Source organism: Stegodyphus dumicola, chromosome 6 (assembly GCF_044657685.1).
Source record: "Stegodyphus dumicola isolate Sdum_Otavi_A_Nest chromosome 6, ASM4465768v1".
Taxonomy (NCBI): Eukaryota; Metazoa; Arthropoda; class Arachnida; order Araneae; family Eresidae; genus Stegodyphus; species Stegodyphus dumicola.
The window spans coordinates 211,703,269-211,715,386 of NC_140773.1; positions in this window are offsets into that span (position 1 = coordinate 211,703,269).

The following is a 12,118-nucleotide window of genomic DNA, read 5'->3' on the forward strand; positions in this document are numbered from 1 at the left end:
AAAATTGTTTTCCTTGGAAATGGCATACTTGTCCTATATGTCTGTGACTGTTCTAATAAATTACAGTACTAACAAGTGTGAATAAAATCCCTAGTTATACAGGAATTATCTTGAATGTTTCCTTAATCTGAAATGCAAAATGTAACCCATGTGCAAAAATAGAGCAAGTTTATCTTAAAAAAGTTCTCCACGAATACATCTTTTTCTCGGTCCTTACATGCTTTTGTGTATTTTTCACTCAAGTTCATTGTGTACCTTTCTTTCATCTAATTTGTGAAGTATTCCTCTTTGAATACTAACATTTGAATTTGTTTAACTGATTTTAAAGTACATGTATATTTTGGTCAATGCGTGGGGAAATGAGGAACTGTGGCCCTGAGTGTTCTAAGCATTCCATACTGCATTTTTCTTAAGAGTACAGTTCATTTAAAAGAGAAATGTGTTTCGTACTTTGTGAAAATTTTATTTACTTATTATGTGTCATGCTCATGATAAATAAAGATGTTATGCATGTACGCAGGACTGCGTGGCTCCAATGTTTAATTAAAATAATGCTTTTCAAAAAAGTGTGGTCTTTCTTATATTAGAAATGCGTTAAAATTTTTAAAGTTGGTGACTATAGTAGATCATTATATGGACTTTCTGTCATTATTACCTATTTTGTATAATTATTTGTGTGTAATTTTATTTATTATCTATGAGAAGTTAAATGTCAGTCAAAAAAAGCTGTAAAAGTTCATTAGTAAGCAATGTCAGTTTGAAATTTCTATCTTAAAATTATTTGTGTTAGGTCTTTTATGTTAATTACTATGTTAGATCATTATTTGGAACTTTACTCAGTATTTCGTGTAATGTATCATAACTATGTAGGAGTCATTTGTCAGGTATGATAAATTAAATTTCGTTCTCAAAAGGCTGTAAGAGTTCAGTGCTAAATAAATTATTGACAATGGGAAATATGAGTATTTTTCAGTTAAGTTACAATGAATACGTTAAAAATATTCCAAGTTAACAAATTTTTATATTCCAAATTGGGAAAAAGGCGATAAAGTTTCATTTCCATGGCTGAATATTAATTCCATGTGTATTATAGACTTTAAGTTCTCCTTCACAAAATGTGATTATAATTCAAATTTAAAATAATTCATTACAATGTGGATATTCTTCTCTGTAGTTAAAATATAATTCAATCTTCTGTACCTTGTTAAGAGAGTTAGGCTGTGATAAGTTCAAATAGAGTAGTGTTTATAAAGTTCTGCGGTAAATGGTGGAATCATATTAAAAATCCGAGTGACGTTTTCACATGAAGGAAAAATCAAGGTTCAGTGTATGTTTGGTGATTTAAGTAGGATGTGTGCAAGAAAATATAAGATATTTTCGTAAAATATTTCAAAGAGTTAGCAAAATTTGTGTTAGTAGTATAAATGAATCTTACTGAATGAAAGGAAGTGTTCTGAATATATATGTATAAATATCTGTAGAATAAAATAAGAAAAAATGAAGTACTATTGGTATGTATCTAAACTTAACTGGGTAGAAATGCTCCATGCATTGGTTTGAGTGGGCTTCATACCATGAAAATTTATTGCTCCTTGTAAGATTTGTTTTAAAGTTAGTAAGTCTTACAATAAAGAAACATGTGTAAGTCTGTATTTATTGTGGGAAAAAGGAATCAGAAATACAGCATGAATATGTTTTATAAGTTAAATATAAGGGTAAATGTGTAAATGGAAAGTGTAAAAATTACATTTGTCAGACATAGTTTGGTGAATCCTTTGAATAAAAGTAAGACGTGTAAAAGGGAATCAACAAAGTTTTGTATAGTTGGCCAAAAACGTTAATACAGGCATTAATAGTTAGTACAATGCATTAGAAGGAAAAGTTCTGAGTATCTCCAACTTAGTAGTAAAAAAAGTAAGAAATGTAGTATTCCAGTTAAACTATATAGAAAGAGCATTGTGTATATTGGCTTAATGTTACAGAAAATATTATCTAGTGAAGTTATATGCATGTAAATTCCAGCTTAAAATTTCAAAGACACAGAAATGTAGGTAAGTTTACTTTTGGAGAAATGGAAATGTAACATCGTATTGTATTTAAAACAAGGGAAAAAAGTTAAGGGTAAAATAAAAATGTAACAAAAAAACATTTGTGTAAACAAAAAACTCAAAAAAATTAAAATTATGAAACTAAATATTACTTTTGTAAAAAAAATTAAGTTAAAAATGTAGTAACAACTTTTTTTAAAATAAAAAGCGGAAAGGAAAATTAAATTTGGAAAAATAAATATTTCTTTTGTAAAACCAAAAAAAAGTTTAAACAAAAAATTAAAATAAAGTAAAGTAAAAATAAGAAAAGGAATAAATTTTGGGAAAAAAAAAAACTTTTCCAAAATAAAAAAGTGAAAAAGAAAAATTCAATTCGTAAATAAAAATATTACTTTTGTAAAACCAAAAAGAAAGTTAAACAAAAAATTAAAATAAAGTAAAAATACAAAAAGGAAAAAATTTTGGAAAAAAAAAAAAAAAAAAAAAAAACTTTTGCAAAATAAAAAAGTGAAAAGGAAAAATTCAATTCGTAAAAATAAATATTACTTTTGTAAAACCAAAAAGAAAATTAAATATAAAAAAAATATAAACTTTGCAAGATAAAAAGTAAAAAGAAAATTTAAATTCACTTTTGTTGAAGTTAAAAATAAAATTTATGTTTGGGAAAGGGAAAAAAATAAAATAAAAATTAATAAATTAACTAATAACTTAAAAAAGTAAGAATGAGATGAAAATTGAAAACAATTAAAAATATCTTAATAATAAAAAAAATTAAACCGTGGGAAAATCTTACATTTAAAACAGCAATGAATAAAGTAATGATTAAGAAGCCAAAAGAAATCCTAGCCGTCGTGTAAAAACAAATGTGTGACGCGGTTTTCATGTCAAAGCGCATGCGCAGACTTTCAGCCTTATGTCATCAATGGTGCAAAAACTCAAAGGGACAAAGAGTTTCAAATAACAAGTCTGATAAGAGGACAGGGTAGCCGAGCGGTAAAGCGCTAGACTCCCATCCCAGAGATAGCGAGTTCGAATCCCAGCGGTGAAGTTACTTTTAAAATTCAGGGAAAATAATATTAAATTCATTAAAAAGTATTAAAAATATAATGTAATCAATTAAAACTAATTAAAAATAATGAATAAAAATGATTAAACACTTAAAATAATAAATTAAAACGTATATCACAAAGAATAAAAACGAAACTTTGATGATGTCATTCCAAGACGTGATACAAGATGGCGCTGGTGTCGTCACTTCCGGAGAAATCCAAGATGGCGGAGGCCACGCTTTTCTGTGACGTCACTTCCGGTTGTCACGTGATCCAAGATGACGGAGGCGGAACATCAAAGGAGCGCCCCCCATTGCGACATCTATTGTTCTCTTACGTCATCTATTGTTATATTACGTCATGGCGGCATCCTTTGACCGCACGGTTACCTCCGGTTACTACTAATAATCTATCAAGTCAACCTTTTAAATGAAAGACAACAGTACATGTGACTGCTTCCATTACAATTGCATGCAGATTAACTAAAGCATAAAATCCTTAACCGGAAGATAAAAATAACACATTTCAATCATTTTAAAAATAAAAACATGTACAATTTACCAACATATACGATTAAAAAAAAAAAAATCTTGAGCTCATCGAGCCGACTGATAGAGTGGGTATATAGTATATATATGTGATGTACCAGCTTTTGTCCGGAATAAAATAGATTGGTGGAGAAATATAGATGTAGTAGTAGCTTAAATTATCAGACGATAAGTTTAAAGAAACAGGATCCATTTATTATTGGTCAGGAGAAATTTCAGTTACAAAAATCATATTTACGGAGTAAATGAAAAAAAAAATAACTAATAACTTTTTGTATCAAATTTACTGCATCGTTACATTAAAGAAAAGACCCCGATATTCCTTTGCGAATCCTTTTATAGCCTTTGGAAAGGCGGAGCTTCCAAGAAATGACGTCAGCCTCGTCAGCCATTCCAGTTCGCTTTAAATATCTCCAGAACATTCTATAACTGTACGTGTAAAAAAGGCGGGAAAAACAACTTGACTACGGGGCTGTGGATTTAATTCCACGTACTCTCAAATAAGAGACCGTCGCCATTAAAAATGAAAAGAACATACAGTTAGAAATTTAAGTGTATTTTTGACTATGGAATTTTATTATTACATATGTAAGATAAAAAATATGTGAATCAAAATTAAAATTTAAACTAACGGTAAAACATTAATTCTCGCTCTCTATTCTAAAAATCGTAATAACTTCTCTGGATTGCGTCATTTCTAGATCATTCTATGGCCTGCGCAGCTCTGCTGACGTAATAATTGGGAACTGAAACTACCATTGTAAAATAAAACTTTTCTCTTCGCGTGCTTCCATCTTTCATAACCACGCACTTCAGCTTCTGTCTCTGCTATGCTTGGATGGAATTTCGCTACGCTGCTTTCTATCGCAATAATATCAAATGTAAATGTTCTTGAACAGGCACGATTGGGGTGCCAAGTGATCTGTGGCCACATAATATCAATTGCAAATAAAAATGGAATTAAAATCGCCTCGAATGCCAAGTTTTATTTACGAAGTCAACACATGGACCTTATAAGAGATAGACTAACCCAGTGGGCGGGGCGCGCGTCACCGACATGTCGGCAAGAAAGAGTAGGGACGATCTGGTTTACTTTAACACTGAAATCTATGGCGTTTGTATCACATAACTCTTTTTAATTATTAAATGTGATACGTTGTATAGTGATGAGATTATGGAAGCCACAGTTTTTTCCAAATAGGATTTAATATATCTCATTAAAGCACTTTTTACTGCATTTCGCATTTTTTCCACGCGTAATTCTTGTACAAACATCTTTACTTTGGTAAATCGGTAAAAACTCTAAGCACAAAGTTTAAGAACTTAATTTTGTTTAAAAATAAAGTAAAATTAAATAAGATTGACAGTACGCGATGCTTTGAAATAAATAAGGTAAAATTAAACAAAATCTGATATATTTTTTTTTAATTTAATGAACATTTTCAGGCAGGGATTTTCCAAACTATAATAACATTACAAAACGATCGTATTTATTTGATTATATGATCATTAAATTATTACCATTAAAGTCAATTAGTTATTTTAATAACGCATAAAATTTTCTGAGCGTGATAAAGAAAAAAAAAAAAAAAAAAAAAGAAAAAAAAAAAAAAGATAAAATAAAATCTAGAAGCACTCAGATTTTATATTACGCCCAAAAGGAACCCTTTTTTAAAGTTTTGTGTGTTACCTATATTTATTGAATATCATGTTCTTCGCCCGTAAACCACATACATTCGAAAACAGCATATCTTTAGAATTTCCGCACTGGGGATAAAAATGTTATTTTCCGTACAGTGTTGCCATTGCTCGCTTTGAACTCGTTGAGTTTGTTAATCAAAAATTCGTTAAAGTTTTACAAAATATGAAATAGATTAAAACAAATTCGAAATTTGACCGTCCAGATGCCCATGTTGGGGTGGAGGATTACATTATTCAAAATTTGATGGCTCTAGATACTGTCGTTTTTGTCGCAGTGCGAGAAACATACATGTATTCATGCAGATTCTTCATTATTTAATTTCTTTACATATAATACCGGGCGATAAAATTTGGTAACAACAATTTGCAAGGAGACACGGAGATTTATAGTGAAACAGCGCAAAATGCCGCTTCGAAACTAACAGCCTTTCTAGGCTACCGACCCTTTGGGCTAATAAATTAAATTAACAGTAAATAAAAAATCTTATGCAGAACTAAAAATAAATTATAAAATAATCACTATAAAATACAGGCAAAATTAATTATTACGGTTAAATACAATTTCAATATTAGAATTAAATGTATAAAAATTTTTAAGGAGTCAAAAGTGTTTATCACTATGATGTATTATCAAATATAATTGAAATAAAATTCCTTCATAGAAATTGTGCTATAATACTCATCTATAATTTTAAAAAAGCAGCACAATTTAGAATTTTAAACAAAACTTTCAAAAATTCGTTTTTAAATATTTTAGTATTTTTTACTTATTTACACCAATAAAAAGCATAAAAATTGCAAGAGAAAATTGCTTGTTTGAAATTTTCTATTAGTTCAGATTTAAAATATTATTTTCTAAAAGAAGTAGTTACAAATTTCCTTACAGCATAGGAAAAGCTAGAAAAATATCATAGAAATTCATAGCAAGGAAACCTAAATGTGCTATGAATAAAATCTTCATTATTTTTTGCCACAGGAGTCATTTTTAAGTGTATGGTATTTTTATTCTTACCTAATATTGTGATTTGAATACATTAAAATATTCAAATCTCAGAATTAAATATTTATATTTCCTTTCTTGAACACTTAATATTTGCAAACGATGTATTTAGTTTTAAAGCCATTTAATTCTAAAACTAAGCGTTATTAATGCTTTTAATGTAAAGCTTTGGTTATCATCATACTCGGGATTGCAGAGTTCCATAGCAAGAAAGTTAAATTTCGATTTAACAGTCTTTGTGTTTGATATTAATGCGACAATCTGAGAACATATACTAAATCAAACATATGTAAAAGTAATGTTATCATTCTTATAGAATTCACATTCCTAGGTATTACTTCGATATTAGATTTGAGATTTAAGGGGGAGTAGTCTCTCGTTCATTGTGGTATTTCTATTAAACATTTTTATAAGAATCACTACTTGACTGTACATTGCTTAGATAATCAATTCTTTTCTTTTCATGATATTTCGAAAGAAGAGAGAAAAAATGTTAACAGATTTGAAGCACGAAAAGATGTACTACGAAGTATTGTACTACGAAGAGAATAGTTTCGGTTACGCTTGACTTTTCCGCGATCATCAATACACAGCAAGGACAAAGTTTCGATCGTGTTGACCTCAGTACTCGTTTGGTCACGCTCAACCATTCGTAGCTTTGTTTCGATTTCATTGCAGTAATATCTATCTACTTAGACATCAATTATCATTAGTGAGATTTATAGCTAACTAACAATAAGAAAACTAAAGTTAATTTAAAGTTGCACTTGATAAGTATATTAAAGAATTTCTTTTTTAAATTACCAGAATTACATTGCATATAATTTAATAAATCCTTAGTGCTCAATTCATCATAAGCTTGGATTCAAATCCAAATAAAACTATTATTTATTATTATTCCGCCTGCTTCGCCTTTGAATGGGCACTACCAGAGCAGTCATGTTATCTTGATCGTTGCACCAGCAACTTTTTTGGTTGTTTATCTTTTCGAACTTATTATTAATGAACAGATTTAACATTAGTGTATTACTTTTGTTGGGTGCTCCAACTTACATTGTTTTGGGTATGTTAGTATAAAGTTAGCGAAAAGGGTTGGTTAGTTTAGAGATATTTACATATATATACATGAATGGAGGCTTGCTGCCTTTACATTTCGTCAAGTGCCTAGACTTGGTTATCTGCTATGATTATGTTTCTCTTAGAATAGATATATTCTATGATGGTCCCAATAAGACTAGAATAGCTACACGGAACAGACACATAACCCGCATTTTCGGCACTCTTTTCGCGTAATTTGTGGTTGTGCTGCGTATTTTCAGATGACGTCGTTTGATATGCTTTCAGGTTTTCCGAGTGGTGATAGGTACAGAGCCTGGGCTTTACTTATCAACTTATGGTACTAAAGGGATGCCTACACTAAACATTGCTAGTTTCATTAATTCGTTCTTTAACGTAAGGTGCAACAGAAACACAGACTGAAGACAAAATTAATAAATGATTTAATGGATAACATAAAAAATAATTTCGATAACTGACTAGAATATCACTGAGCAGGAAATTCCAAAAGTAACAAATGAAACAAGCATCAGGTTATCAACTTTTTTGGTGTAATTTGAAGTTTATAAATATGAGCAATACTATTTACACCAGCTTGAGTTATGAATTTAAATGTTTAATTAGCCTCAAATGTAAATTTACATTTCAGTTTTAAGGGCCTTTATAGAATCCTATATATTATTATAAGCATGGGAAAGCTGAAATATCTTTCAGAGTCTTTGTGGGCGTCTACGGTTTTTATACAAGCTGAGAATAAAGTCTAATAGAGTATATCTTTACTTTCGAAGCAATTAGTATATCTTATTAAATTTTCTAAATCATTTTACAGATATGTATTCAGTGTAAGTTTAAAGTTGGCAGGGAATAAATGAAATAAAATAGGAATTTAGAATGGTTAATTTTAATAAATTTACGTATTATTTATGATTTATCACTATTATTCTTGAATGGTAAAATACTATATAGGGTCTTAAAAAACTGATCAAACACTTAGTTTCTAAAAGTCACATATAAAATGATAATACGTGTACCCCTCTAAAGTTTATTTATTCTTCTATCAGCTTCGTTTGAGCTGAAAACCATATCACAAAAGCCATCGAACTGTTACCATTCGATCAAATCAATCTCTATTTATCTATCTGTCTATATCTCTCTCTATTGAAATAATTACTTTTTCTAATATTTTATTGGATTGTAATTAGCTTTTGAAAAATGTGTTATTTGTTTTGGATTAAATTTAACTAGACCAGCTGTATTATTTATCATTTCTGGTTTAATTTCCCCCCCCCCATTGTTCTTGTATTAAAATTTCAATACTTATTTTAAAGAAAAGTTTTTGTTTTAGAATTTTATGCTTCATTTCTTATCAAATATGTTCGATAAAGCTTAATTATAGATCACAGAGAAAATATTCGAATATTTGGTGACAATTAAACAGCAATTATAATTTACGTTTGTAATAGTATGCTTAAGATAAAAACTGGAATTGCTTTCGAAATTTTGTTTTTCTGTAAATGATTTCAAGTTACCTTTTGAATTATTAGTATATTTGTTCTGACATTTATCTTTCGAACTAAGCTTTTGAAATTCTTCGCTGAATCTTCCCCACCTTAAAAACTGGCTGTCGTAACCAAGATGCTAAATTTATTTCTCCTAGCGAATATTACCTCATTCAATGCTCAGAATTCTTATTTCTCATATATTTTGAGAAGAACGCTGAAGTAATTTTCTTCCGCAAACGCTAATACTTTTCTTGAAATGGTTATAAATTTACACGTGGGATTGCTAGTTGAATATTCGTTGGTTTAATTGTCTCTCTGAATTGACAAACTCTTCATAAAATATTAGTAAATGTATACTGTTAATTTGGAATCTCTTAGAATTCAATTGTTTTAATAATATTTACAAAAATGCATTATGTGCCAGAAGACAGATATCATGATCTTCAGAGTTTTCTTTTCTTCTGAATTATGTTATACTCCGAACATCATCTGATCAAAAGCTACAGAATTCTTAAATATAATCATTTAAACAAATTTGTAGTCTATTTATATATTTATTTTTAATTATGAATTAAATTATCTTAAAGCATACTCGGTATTTCCTTGAAACAGCCATGACAAGAAATTTGAAATAACACAAATTTAAAGAACATTTTATATTGAGAAATGCAGAGTGAAACCTTATAGATCTGGTCAGATAAGTTATGTAAAATAATGCCATAAAGTAATATAATTGATTTTATTTTAGCAATTTCAGCCCGAGACATTAAGATTATTTTTTCTGTTCTAAAGAGATGATATTAATTTTTCAAATTTTGGAAAGTAGCATTAATAAATCTAATGTTCGTGTATTTTGCAGAATACTTCTTAAACTGATAGAAACAGATGGTAAACATATTAGCGAAGTATAATTTTGGTTTTTCTTATATTTTGTGTTAAAAATATGTCAAATTTCAAGATTACTAGATGTGTTCCCACAAAAAAATTATAATATTTTACTTTTATTTTTGTCACTATATTTATTAAAGTATATGGAATAAAATGGACTAAAATTTAAATAATAAAGTAAAATGTCTATTAAATATAACTGTTTGAGTAGAAGCACTAGCTATTTTTCGAGAAATTTCTCTCTTTTCAATTACAAAATTGTCTGAAAAATTTTTAGATATGTACGTAAACCTAAATTTTTAATTCATTTAATCCATAATATTTCATACAATATTTGTAGAAAGTTTCATAAAATTACTGCAGTAATATTGTGAGGTAATTTTTTTTGTAACGAAAAAGTTGAAAAAAATTATGTTTGAATGCAAACACAAGCAGAAGGAAAAGAAAATGTGTCGCCAAATATATTAATTAAATAGTAAAACTAATCCTGTCCCTGAGCAATTAATAACAAATAGGAAAGTTCAGAATAATATTTTGAACATCACCAAAAGAATTTATATCAAAAATTCACATTAAAAATTATTTAGAGTAGTCTGTGTACCTTTAGACACGAACTTCTAGCAGAACTTCTGGTTCACGTTTGGTAGAACAGAGACTTCTGGTTCACGTTGCGGAACATGAACAGCCATAATTCTGCTTCTTAAGATCAGAGGGCAAAATAAATTTAAGCCTAACGTATAAGCTTTAAAATTAAGTAATAAAATTCTTTTTTGAAAAATTTCATCAAAATTGATGATTAGAACGTAGTCGGATACCTTACGTTTAAAATTTTGTGTTTGACAAAATTAAGACTTTGTGGAATTTTTCGAAGAAAAGCGCTTTTGTGGTTTCAATTTTAAGCATTTAAATTTTTTTTTACTTTCTTTTTCGGAAGATAAAAACATCCTGTCACTTTTAAGAGACATTATAAAAGCATGAAACAAAGAAGAAAAATTCTTCACCTTTCTCTTGAGAATTCCGCGATATCCGCAGATATAAGTTTCGTTCCGTTATGCACACTGAATTCAGTGAGTTTGTTGATCTCTGAAATAATATGAGGACAACAAAGGAGGTGGTGCAGGATCTGGCTGCGATCACGAAAGCTGGAGGCAGTGTCTAAACATAGCTCCGAAATTTTTAAATAAGTGTTTCAGTAAATGTTTTCAACTCTCTACAAAAGTTTAATGCACTTTTCCTATGCAATGTCTCATTCATCAAATTGAAAAAGGATACTTCGCTTCTTCGAAACTTCAAACATCCTGTTCGCTGTTTACTATTAACATGAGAAATCTAAAAGAAACCCTAAAACGGAATATTCAGATAAGTAACATTCTGTTCTCTATACAATATCTTATTCTTTATCACTAAAGTGCCATTAAATTTCTTTATTTATTATTTTCATAAGATTCTAACATTATACAATAGTTAGTAATAGTAGCAAGTCATGTGGTTCTTTTCTTCGTAACTATTCCGTAGAGACGCCACATTCCTTATCAGTTGTCCGTTCTTATCAGCAATTCACAACCTTCGGAGGCCCCCCTCTTCGTGCTTAGGAATTTCTTGAGAGGGAAAAAATGGGGATCTCTTGACCATCGATGAGTATAGATCGTGATTTTTGTAACTAAGATTCCCGACATTTTTTTTTCAGGTATCAAACTTAGAATTATGAGCAAATATAAATACAGAGTGACCGAATTTGTTAAACTTGTACTATAATAAATTACAACGGTTAAATTAATAAATTAATTTTATATTTAACTAATATTTAAGAAAAATAAACTGTATAATTTATTTTTGTTGATATGCTCTCACACTGTGTATGGATTTATGATTTTGTCAACTACTGTTTTTCTGAAATATACATGAATTTTTTGGGAACGGTAATAGTTAATGTTACTTTAGTTAAAATATTATGTACATCTCTGTGATGATATATGTCTTTTCTAGTTAGGTCTCAAGATAAGGGCATACACATTACCATGTAGAAATTCCTTTTGTTTTTTAACTTAGCTAAAGTTTGCTTCTTAAAGACACTAATTTTTGCAAATGAACTCCTTTTAACTACACTCATGGACACAATCGTATTTTAGGATATTTTCTACTTCTTTTCCTTTTCTTTCTATAGGCCTTTTTTTTTTCCCCCTCTATTATTTTTTGAGCCATTTATTAGTCCAAAGGGATTTGAATCCCGAAGGACTATTAGTTTCGTTTTGGCATTTTGCGTCGGACTCATAAATGTCGGTTCACTTTTCAAACTGTTGCCACAAAAGTCCTGCATTATATTTGA